The 12,934-nt window shown below is 34.9% G+C and overlaps 1 pseudogene; it reads left to right on the top strand.

The window, feature by feature from the left end:
• Positions 1 to 7,409: 7,409 nt before the first annotated feature.
• On the top strand, positions 7,410 to 8,012 carry LOC111897191 (protein DOG1-like 4; annotated as a pseudogene).
• Positions 8,013 to 12,934: the final 4,922 nt, after the last annotated feature.

The following is a 12,934-nucleotide window of genomic DNA, read 5'->3' as shown; positions in this document are numbered from 1 at the left end:
CCTGTTTTGGAATGCTTTTAAGAACGTCGTATAAATCTTTAAATAGAACAGTTGATAAAGTATGAAATGTGGTCTTCTACCAAGACCCGAATGTTTTGTTACTACAATGTAAAATGATAGTTTTTCCTTTCTATTGACTAGTACTAAAAGTACTTAGTCTAACTCTTTGTTTAGGTGAATGTATCACCAAATAAAGTAAAATAGGAAAATGATATGATAGTCTTCTACCAAGACCTAAATGTTCTGTAAGTAAAATGATAGTTTTTCCTTTCTATTGACTAGTACTAAAAGTACTTAGTCTAACTCTTTGTTTAGGTGAATGTATCACCAAATAAAGTAAAATAGGAAAATGATATGATAGTCTTCTACCAAGACCTAAATGTTTTGTAAGTAAAATGATAGTTTTTCCTTTCTATTGACTAGTACTAAAAGTACTTAGTCTAACTCATCGTTTATGTGAATATATCACAAAATAAAGTAAATAGGAAAAATATAATCATGTAAATGTTGTCACTGGGTACTAGGACTAACACAACATCGCAATAAGCGAAATAGATAACCTAATGAACATCTGAAGATTGTCCAGAAATAGTATTAATGTAAGTGTTATCACCGGGTACTAGGACTAACACAACATCGCAATAAGCGAATGGTATAACCTAATGAACATCCGAAGATTGTCCACTTGTCCTCTGTAGCAGCAACAGGTGGGTGGAGGGGTTAGCCCCTGCTATCGATCTACCTAATATAAATAGTAACCATAGACCTCCGTAGATGGTCATCGACCACTGATGTAAATCAGATGGGATTCGGAATGGTTAGTCCCGCCTAGATATCGATCTACCTAATATAAATAGTAATACATTTGATAACAGAGTATTTTAAAGATAGAAAACCATTTCATGCATCACATTTTGTAGTATGTGAAATCTGTTGAATGAAAACACAGTTATAAAATACAATAGATGATTTAATAACATGTTGTTTTCTACTTGTATTCCCCCCATTAAAGCATTTAAAATTATTTAAAACATTGATTAGGGGTATGAACTCACCTGTTGTGGGTGATACGGATGAACTGAAGAGGTAGGACTGCTAGGTGTCAAGTGAAGTCGTGAACACACTTACGATCCTAGTTAACATATAATTTCACATATAAGTAACAAATTAGTCTATAAACAACTAATAAACAAGTCAAGACACCCTAGGACATGCTAAACACCTTTATCAAGTGTTATTAGCCTCTAGGATTGCATCTAAGTGTTTGTAGGGGAAGCTATTGGGTGTAGGGCTCAAGGAAAACTCCACCATGAAGTTCACGGCCCTAATAACACTACCAAATGAGTTTAAGGTCGTAAACTCATGAGTTTACGGCTGTGAACTCATACCTATGTGTCTATTTGAAGTTTGATGCTCTATAAGGCCCTAATAAGCATTTCTACTTAATGGCTTGGTCTATGGAAGAGTTTACGGCATAATATAACTCCTTTAAGGAGTTTACGGCCCTGGGACCATATTCCCTTGGAGATTACGGCCGTAATCTCCCTTGGGAGGATGTTTATGGTGTTTTTGAAGTCCCTAAATTAAGTAGGAACTAAACAAGGCTATTGTACAAGGCTTAAGAAGAGTTTATGGAACCATTTGGCACCATTTTATGGTGTTCACGGCCCTAGAACCTTTTGGGCCGTGAACACCTTACTCTTGGTGTTCTAAGTGTGTTAGCTAGTCCCAAACTCATTTAGGTACATGCCCAAATTAGTCTCTTGGCTTAAGGAAGGTTTTAAGGGCATTTTGGCACTTAAACATGGAGTTCACGGCCCAAGAACACCCTTGGCCGTGAAATCACTTTTCATCCTTGTTTCTAATTGATTTTGGTGTCCTAAATATGTAATGAATGCTTCTAGTTTGAGTTCTAAGGCTTTGAGGGACTTTGGGACACTTTTAGCCCTTAAATTGGAGTTTACTCTCCGCGTGTTCTTGGGCGGTAAACTCCAAAATCTTGGGGTCTTGATCCGATTTTTGATGTTTTATAGTCATATACACACTAGCATACAAGCCTAAGGTAGTTATCTAACATGGGGAAAAGACTAGGTAGCATTTAAGCCACATATAGGAGTTTACTCTCCAAGAACGTTCTTGGGCGGTAAACTCCCGAATCTCACAGATTTGGTATGTAATCTAAGTTATTAAGCACATTATAAGCATTATAAGACAACTAGAGAAGTGTACTCACGATTTGGGATAAAAAACCGAAGACCCGTGAGAGAGAAAATGACTTTTCTCTAGTTGGAAATGTAACTAATGACATAATTTGGTTCAGAATTCTATTTATAGTCCTGAGATATTTTTGGCAGAAAATATTTTTATTCCCGAAATGATTTCTAATATAACCGAGTGTTGGAATAACAGTGTCGCACGAAACCCTAGTGCATCCACTCTCCTGATATCTCCTGAAGTGTAAACCCTGAATTACTCAAACTTATCCGAAAAGTCTGAAAATTTACTGTGACTGTTATAACTTCTATTGAAGTGATATTGTTTGTTCAGAATGGAAATTTCGGGTTGTCACAGTAACATCCATCCCGTCTTCCATGTTTCAAATCTCAAGAAGTGCTTATCCGATGAAACCCTAGTGATTCCCTTGGACGAGATAGAGATCAATGAAAACCTCAACTTCGTGGAGGAACCGATTGAAATCATGGATCGAGAAGTCAAACGTACAAAGCAAATCCGCATCCCGTTAGTGAAGGTTCGTTGGAATGCCAAGCGGGGACAGGAGTTCACTTGGGAGCGTGAAGACTCGATGAAACAGCAGTATCCACATCTCTTTCCAGATCCATGATTTGTATCTTGTCTTGTATCTTAATTTTGAATTTCGGGACGAAATTCCCTCTAACGGGGGGATAATGTAACAACCCGAAATTTCGTATCATTGCTTGTAACCCTTTTCGTAATCCATTTCGATCAACCAATCGTCGTTTCCAAATTCGTCTCCGATTTAGCTATTTAATTAAGTCATTAAATTGTAACTATCTAAAATGACTTAATGGGTGTCCTAATATATTTAGAACTCATTCTAACACCCCGTATTAGTGATCGGAACATTTCTAGAATCGACCATATCGGGTTACGACAACTTGATCGGGTGCGACCAAAAGCCCCGTCTAAAGCCGATATCGGGTATAATTTCACCGTGTTTAAATCCCGAACACTATTTAAAGTGAATCAAACTTCCATTTGAAGCTTTTGCTTCATCTCACTACTTTCTCTCTAACCTCTCTCCTCAACCAAAGATTCAAGGTCCAAAACATTGAATTAAGGCTCCAAATCTTTGAGGTAACATCCCCAACTTGTTGTTTAACCTCTTAGGCCTTCAAATTCGTGTTTAATCTATCAATTTGGACCTGGAACATGTGTTTACGGCCAAGGAGCATGCTTGGGCCGTAAACACCTAAAAACATGGGTTTTTGAGCAATTTAACCCCTCCAAACCAACATTGGAACTTAGATACGACCTTATGGCTTACAAATCCGGACTTAGAACACCCTAAACATGAATTTTGAGGAGCAAATAAGAGTTTACGGCCAAGGAACATGCTTGGGCCGTAAACTCTTCATTCATGGGGAGTAAACTCATTTAAACATGTTTAAAAGCCATATAATTACACCAATAGCCTTGGAATAAATCCTAGAATCATCTAAAAATAGTTTGGGGACCTTAAACATGACAAACACCCTCCAAATGAGAGTTTACGGCCATGACACCCCAAGGACAAGTTCCAGGGCCGTAAACTCTTCTTTATGTGTCAAATGATGCCCAAAACTCATACCAAGGCTTGGAAAAATAGTTGGAATCACATGTGATTGTCCTAGCCTTCCAAAATAATTATGGTTTGAGCCTGGGGGAGTTTACGGCCGTAAACTCCAAGTTTACTGCCGTGAACTCCCATAAATAATATATATGCTAGTGCAATCCATTCCAAGGCTTTAGAAAAATCCATTCCATCATTCCCCATGTTCATTTAAGCCATTTAGCACCCCAAATCACCTAATCATGAGTTCACGGCCGTGAACTCATGTATGTATGTGATATATGGCCGAAAAATCCATAAGGAGTTTACTCTTGAAGAGTAAACTCAAGTCCCAAGTCCCTCGCATCATTACACGTCCGTAGATGTCACCCGGGTCACTCCAAACACTCGTTTTGAAGTGTTTTAGCTCATTGGAGTGTAGTATCCTATCTAATTACTATTTTTAAATCTAATTAGATATATTTGGACATTATTTCATAACATAGGAACCTCGCGTGTAATGAAGCCCCGAACCAACGTTTAGTGTCCGAAACAGTCGCATTTCCTCGTCTGGTGAGTTCATACCCCTACCCTTTTTCATTGTTTTCACTGTTTTCAGGGGGGAATACAAGCAAAGTGCAATGGATAATTGTACTTAAAACTTGTTTTACATGTGTATGTTTCAAAACTTATATGCTTTTAACACTGATAACCACAACTGATAACTGTTTGAAACTTGCAGGGTAATCATATACATTATTTGTGAAATTAGTTGTAAACTGTTATGTTTTATTTATTTCACAAATGATTTTCCACATTTTATCAGTTAAAAGCATGGCATTAGAACCTTTGAACATAAAACTTGTACACTGTTTTGTCCTCGGTAACACTCCACAGAGATACGCGAGTGGAGGATTATCATATTATTACTAGTAAATTTGTTAGTCCTATATAATTGGAGACACGTCCTCGGCGAACACTCCACAGAGATACGCGAGTGGAGGACTGCACCCGTAACCAGAATCTCTTAGATAAGGAGCGTGACTTGAGTGTATAGATCTATACGGGGCTGACTACCCCACCTGGCTGCTAGCTACAGCCGAACCAAAATGGTTCAAGGGTGACAAAAGTCATAAGGTGATGTGGACTACTTATTGCCATATCTAGTCTATCGTTTGGTTATGGAACTCGCAATTAGGATAACAGGGATTTACTTAATAGTAATAATGAATAAAGTAATTAGTTTACTTTGTTTTAAAACTAATACATTTCACAACGACAACCGGGTTTTCAGCTTACATCTTTCACAATTGGTAACCAACATTCAGGAAAATATGGGATTTTCCTGGGGTACATTATACATAACCAGAAAAGTGTAACCAACCGGATAACTTTACATTTCACAACTGTTAACATGTTTTCAATGTACAACTTTACATCACATTGTGGCATTCGATAACCAACTTTTAAGAAAATATGAGATTTTCTTGGTGTGTAACATTTTCAGAAACAAAAAGGAAACTTGTACATTTTGCACAAAACAAAACCGCTTATGAACTCACCAGTGTTATGCTGATTTTCAAACCGCTTGTATTCTCAGGTCGGTGTTAGACAGGTACCCGATGATCCTTTTGTTCGAAGACGGAGTGCGCAGAAGATCCGTACCATTTTGTTTATATATACTATGTATCACCTGCACAACTTTACTTTTGAAAAAAAATTGTAAAACTTTTCTATATGTAATGTAATGGTTGTTTTACTTTACTTACTATGTGCATTGGATTTGATACTCAACGTGGAGTCAACCCCGGAAATGTTTTTGCCTTCGGTTTTCGGGGTGTGACAAATCCTAACTAGCATATTATGAAGCTCTTATACTACAAAGTACTAGTTACATGACATACCTTTTGATGTAGCTTGATGTATTCAAGCTTTAAGAGCTTAGCCCCAATAGTGTGGAAGCCTCAAGTGGAATCACAAATCACCGTTTTTTCCAAAGAATATGATCTTATATAGTTGTTACAATTAGGGTAAACCCTAATTGTCATGGCCTTCCATTTCCTTGGATCCATGGGTTCAAATACACCATGGATCATCCATGGACAACCCTATGGGTTTTAGCCCAACTTGATTATCCATGAAGAATTAGCCTACTATACAAGTATGGATGATTTACACAATCAACCCATATATTTACTTAGTCTTCTTTTGATCACTTAATTAATTCTAGATTAATTCTTGATCAATACTAATTAAATAATCCTATTAATATATTAGAAATTATAATATATTAATCAACCTTAAGTGTTATTTCTCTCATTATAGTCTATCCAAGTGCATGATGCCATGCAACCCAAATGGACCATGCCAGGTCGGGTCAAGTCTTACCAATTATAGTTATGGACTTAGACATTAATCCAACAAATAGAACTCTCATAATATTCCAAACCTTAATTTGGCTAAACGCCAACCCATACCTTCTAAAAAGGTAATCCTTGAGAGCTTTCATGAAAATAATATTGTCACTTTCACCAATTTTCCAACTCATCACTAAATTATTGTCGATTTCACTAAATTTGAACAATTTCGCGTGTAAATCCTTACACTTGGTATATATTTGGTGTTTTGACCGATTAGGTTTTTCAACGAACATTACTCTATTAAATTCTTGCTCATCGCGCTTCATATAAGAATCAAACCTGTATACATTTCGTTAACGTGATCCTTTGTGGTCTCAATGTAGGTGGTTGCCAACGTCGTCTCTTCTGTTGGGATCCACTTTTTAGGGGTATCAGCGTCATTAAATTTTAATGGCTCTTCTAGTTCGCCTATTGTTTCTATCAACAACCCTCTAGTTAGGAATCAGGTTGGGTTTCGAGGTTGTGTTTACAAGATCACTTCTACATATTCATCTTATTTTTCCTTAAGGTGTTGGGTTTCAGGTTGGGATACTTAAAAAAGGTTTCGAGGAGACATAAAATAAGGTTGATTCCATTTAGTAATTTGGTATTATGGTGTTGAATCCATTTGTAGGTAATAGAACAGAGTATCCAGATGGGAAATATCAGTGGTTGGTGTATTGGAACGAGGTGAATTACAAGACGGATTCATTTTTCCAATTATTTAGAAATAGTTGATTTGTGTGGTGGTTTTATAAAGAAAGTGTTAAATATTTATAGAGCGGCAAAATGATATATATATATATATATATATATATATATATATATATATATATATATAGAGAGAGAGAGAGAGAGAGAGGAATGACCATTTGAGAACTCAAACTTTCCCAGGAACCAGAGAACCGATCGTGAGCCGTTAGATCAAAATAATAAAAGGGTAGGATGCTTTGTGGCGTTTTTGTAAATACTTTGAAAAAAATGACACAGGGGCATCATAATTATAATGAATCAGGGGCATTTTAGTAAAAAAAAACCAACCCTTTATCATCAAATTGAATCACATCAACCCCCGCCTACCTCTCCCTCTTTCTCTCTCTCTCTCTCTCTCTCATCCCGACTCCTATCGTCGCATTGCCTCCAAAGAGTGCCTCCTCGTTGGAGATGACATCTTCATCCGTTAAAACCCAATATTCTGTAACTTGCAATCTCTGGAAATAATGTCAGTCATCCCGAACAACGCAACTTTTATGGCGCAAGTTATGAATGTTAATAATCCTCACCGTGAAACATTCCATAAATTCTTCGAGTGTTGGATCTGCGAGCATAATTCCTACCTTGAAGAACTTGTCGCGGTATCTAACAACCATAACCCAACCAAAAATGATGACGCCATTCTGATTCCATTGATCGAGAGAGTTGTCAGGCATTACGGGCAGTACTACCTGGATAAATAAAATTAGGAAAAACGAGATGCGATTTTGATTTTTTCGCCTACGTAGCAGAGCAAGCTGGAGGATACGTTTCTGTGGATCGGAGGATGGCGGCCGATGTTAGTAATCCATCTTTTGTACTCGAAATCAGGAATTCAATTAGAGGCTAAAACCGGTGATCTGATTTGTGGATTGAGGACTGGAGATTTGTCACCAAACCAGATGAACCGAATCGATGAATTGTAGAAGAAAATCATACATCAAGGAGTTTTAAATGAGAAATACGCCAAAGAATAGGAGGCGGTGGCAGACAGGTCGATGGTGGAGCTTTCTAACGTGGTGTTGAAAATGATCAGGATGGAAGACGGCGAAGTAGATACTGAGAAGTAACTTTCATTCTTGACAAGGTTTTATTTTAGCTGCACTTTTGGGTTTATCGTCCTTCTTTTCTATGGCCGAGACTTCGATCACCACTCTTTCACCTTGGAAGGTATCTATATCGTGTTTTATTACCTACATTGATATAGTGGTGCCTCAATATAGTGTTTTGTTCACAGGTGAGAGAGCTAGCTAAAAAAGAAGATGAAAATGGCGTCTTCAAGCTCCTTCGTACTGATATCACACAATTCCTCACCACCATTCTCATTGGCACATCGTAAACCTTACAATTTCTTTTCATTTCCAATGAAATCTTGTTATTAACAATGATAATCTTCTTTCCAGTGTAATCAACATTGGAACTACGACACTTTTCACAGAAGCAGCAACAACAGTGTTTGGTGAAGCTGGTGTTAGTGCAGCAACTGGTGTACTGACTCTATGTATCCAAAACCTAACTTTTAAATCTATACAATACAATTTTATTTTAAAAACCTAAATGATTTGGTTGTTAATTTAGTTTTAGGTTGTTGTATTATTTCTCACTAAGATCACTCCCAAAACTATAGTTGTCCAAACGTAAAGGTATATATATCATGGTGTCTGATTAAGCTACTTGATTTTTGAATATGATTATAGCTTATTGTTGGATTAGATGTCTAACCCATAACTATTTTGGTATGTACTTGACCCGATTATGAGCATGGTCCTTTTGGGTTGCCTTCACCATAGCAACTAATAGGATGAATTATGGAAAAAGAGGATTAACTAAGATTTATTAATATGTTATAGGAATAATATATTAAAGGAGAAATCATATTGTTTAATTAATATTAATCAATAATTAGTTTAGAATAACATTTGTGGTCAAAAGATATTATTTAAGCTTAGGGGTGTCACAACTAGAAATTTTGGTGCCTTGTAACTACAACACTTATAACAACTATGAATCAGTAACATGAAAGCATGCATGATGCTTATTCTATAACAACAAAACTTCATCAAATACTTCATTCTAGCCCTACAAATGGTCAACAAAGAATTGGAAACCTTCGAAATTCCAATTTGAGTTCGCTTTGAAGTAGGACTTCCTTATTGGACCTAACGGACCAATGAGCTTCCAATTTAACTATCTTGAACCTAGAACTCTCAAATGGGCCCTAATTGGACCCATATACATGAAACTTAGCATTTTTGGGCCTTATGAACCCAAAATAAACTAGATTAACTTTAATGGGACTTATTGGACCAAAACAAATTTATATTAGCCCTAATAGGTCATAAAAATCAATCTTTGATTTTTCATGGGCCAAGAATTATCTAACATAACCATATAATGGGCTTAAGCATACAAGGCCCAATTCTTCCATTTTCCCCTCTCCATTCTCGGTCCAACAACCCAAGAAGAAAGAGCTGATTATTCATTTGCCACCTCACTATTACTTGTTGGGTTTCCATGCAAAAGTCTCATGCTTCCATGCACCTATCTCATCAGTCACTTTCTCTTCTCTCCTCTCTTTCTTCCTCTCGGCCGAACCCAAACACACACACACATTTCACTCAAACTCTCTCTCAAAGAAACTCTCTCCATCCTTAATAAAAATTTCGAGATTTAGAGTTTGATAAGGAGATTCTTCCACAAAAATCATCATCCAAGGTAAGTTTATGTTTGGATCTATGATCTAGATTCTTTGTTTTATCAAAAACCTCTTCCTAATCTTTACAAAATCATGCACACTCTTAGAAATCATCTAAACTCGAGATCCTCCAAGAAGGCTTGCTAGGATCGAAATTTCTTCTTCTAGTCTTCTTCAAAACCGAAACTACAACTCAAGGTGAGCTTCATACCCCTCTATTTTCGGTTTTCATATGTTTTATGGGGGAGAATACAAGAAAATGTGTATATCTATGTGTATGTGTATGCTATGTGTGATTTTATGCATGTATGTGTTTGACGTTATGTGTTTTTGTGATAAATTTGTAACCAAAAGGGGTGATAATTCGAGATCTATGACATGAGAAAAGAAACAAACAAAAACTAAGTTCTTTTACACTAAGCTAGTTAGACAAAAAATAGCTTATAAGGTTATGAGGAACATACTTAAACATAAAACTCATTTTAGGACTTAAAATGTTAAAAATACAAAACTTGGGGTAAAAACGGCCAAGTCACGGTTTCTTGAGGGTCAAAAGAGTCAAAACAGTTTTTTTATAATCATTTTACTGAATATTAGAATTTTCAAAGGACTTAAAATGCAAAAATTTAAGTTATTGGGCTAAATATGGGCTTTTCGGCCCAACAAGCCCAAAATTGCAAAAATTGAAGTTTTTAAGGGGCTGAATTGTAACATTCTGTAAAACAGGGGACATGAAGTGAGATAAAACTATTTCTATGGTCAAAAATGCTTTTAAACTCCAAAAAGGATAAAAAATGTAAACTTTTTGTATTTTGGGCCAAAACTGTAAAAATTGCGAAATTTGGGGTTCTAACCGAGAAACACCATTCTGGAAGGGCTAAAACTGTTTACTAAATAAATTTTGGGTTAAAAATGTCTTTTCAAAAAGTTTATGATAGAAAAGTGTCAATAAAATGTTTTAAGGACTAAAAATGAAATTCTTTTGTATAAAGGACTAAAAGTGTCATTTTTATAAAAGGAAGGTTGTGAAAAGGTCAAATTGTACTTTTAAACAAATTAACTCATTAAGGCAAAATACAAGATACCCAACTAACGACAAAACGGAAAACGAATACACCTTCAATACCAAAAATCGTTATAAACAAATTGATTCGGTCTCGAATGAATACAAAACAACAAACGTTAAATCAAAACACTTCAGTAGATACGTGATGACTATAATGAGTAAATCTGCAAACTTTTGGCTTATGAGTTTCAAATTATGCTTGTTGGGCCTTGCAAGCCCACCAACATGATCTTTGGGTCCAAAGGGATAACGTTTATATGTTATTGGGCCTTCAATGACCCAATATTTTATAAAAGGACTTTCAATAGCTTTATGTGCTAGTGGGCCAAAGTATCCCGGTAGAAAAGCTAGTAAGGTCACAGTAGTCAAATGCGAGTTGGACCATCGTGTCTTTCGCATCCACGACAGCCTAAGGAACTTACGATAGTAGTGGGACATAATACTCCCCTTCTCTTCATTTGTTAAGGCTTACGAGAAATCAAAGTAGACAAAATTAGGACAATATACAATATGGATTAATTCAATATTCATTCGTTAAAACAATACAAAAATCAGTAATCACGAATACATTTCAGCATTGGGAAACATTGGGTTTTCCGGGGAATTCAATACTACTCGTTCGAAATATTATAACTATAATACAAAATACCCTTCATATATATATATATATATATATATATATATATATATATATATATATATATATATATATATATATATATAGGGTTAGGATTAAATATGAATTCCATATATTGTGTGAATGTGTGACTAAATGTAGAGCGTCCGATTGAAAAAATCTATGGTCTTACATTCAGTGGCATGATCGTAAATATATGGAACTTAAATAATCAATTTTTAAAACTAAGCTCAACATAAGGAAGATGCCTTATTTATCTTCCGAATTTTATGGGTATTAAATTAAATACTTAATTACCTTATAATTTAAAATTTCAACAAACATTATTATCGATATTTAAATTGGTTGTATTAAAAAAGCGTAGGGTCACTTTATTTTCAAGAGACTTCATTCAATATATTATTTTTATAGTTAAGCATTCTTGAAGAATACATGTCCATTTAAGAGAATCTTTTGAGACATGAACATTCTTATAGAATTGGATTGCATATATTATAAATAATAACAATTGATACCAAAATAACAGTTATTCAGAATACAAAATTGACACATTTTTTAAAGAATTCTTAATATAAATAAGAATGTAATTTTTTAATAGTCATATTCTTGTAAAAATAAAATAAAATTTTCAGAATAATAGTTACATTCTAGAAAAAATAAAAGAAATTCTTGAAGAATATGAAAATAAATATAATTGGATAACGGACATTCTTGAAGAATAATATAACACTTTTGAAAAAAATAAAATACATTCTTAAAGAATAACAACAGTCTTGAACCATCTATAGAAGAATAAAACCATTCTTTATGCAAATTTGTCAGGGTACATTGTCATTTGTTGTAATTCTTGCAAGAATACCCTATGATACAATTGTTGCGTGTTGTTCTTTCAGGAATTTCCACTAACACATGCCTTCCTACACACCTGTTGTGCAACACATGTAGACAACAAGAGAATCATTGCTCAAACATAATTTTCTTTACTAAAAGATAAATGTTTGAGACAAAGAGGATTATTAAATTTATTTGAATCAACAACTTCTCGTTTCTGTTTGAAACAAAAAAAACAACCAAAATGTTTATATATTCATACCTAAACATAATCAAAAAGAACAAACACATAAATATTTGATGAAAAAACAAAATTCATATTGTAAATTGTGTACGATGCATTCCTACTCCACTTACTGATAAAGTATAAAAGAAATAGTACCACAGTTTAACCTTCTTGGTAAATTGAACTTTTACCATCACTTCTTATTACTCCACATAATCGAGAGATTAAAATATGAGGCAAATGGTTCCATGACATAAAAACGAGTCTGTTATGTAATTGATGAAAACAAATAATATATTGCAAAAATGTGGTTTTAAACCCTAACTACCTTATTCAGTTGAATGTTATAGCAGAAAACAAATATAATAAATGAAGTTATATGAAATCTATATAGTCCTACAGACTGATCCCAAATGAAAGACGACCAAACCAGCTTTGGTTCTCCATATAAAAACTTCAATAATTGATCAAGAACTATTAGACTAACATTTTAACTAGGTCTGCTCCTTGTTCCCATCTGTGGCTGCATGCACAAAG

The sequence above is a fragment of the Lactuca sativa genome, chromosome 5, assembly GCF_002870075.4.
Source record: "Lactuca sativa cultivar Salinas chromosome 5, Lsat_Salinas_v11, whole genome shotgun sequence".
Lineage (NCBI taxonomy): Eukaryota > Viridiplantae > Streptophyta > Magnoliopsida > Asterales > Asteraceae > Lactuca > Lactuca sativa.
This window is presented reverse-complemented; position numbering and strand designations above follow the sequence as displayed.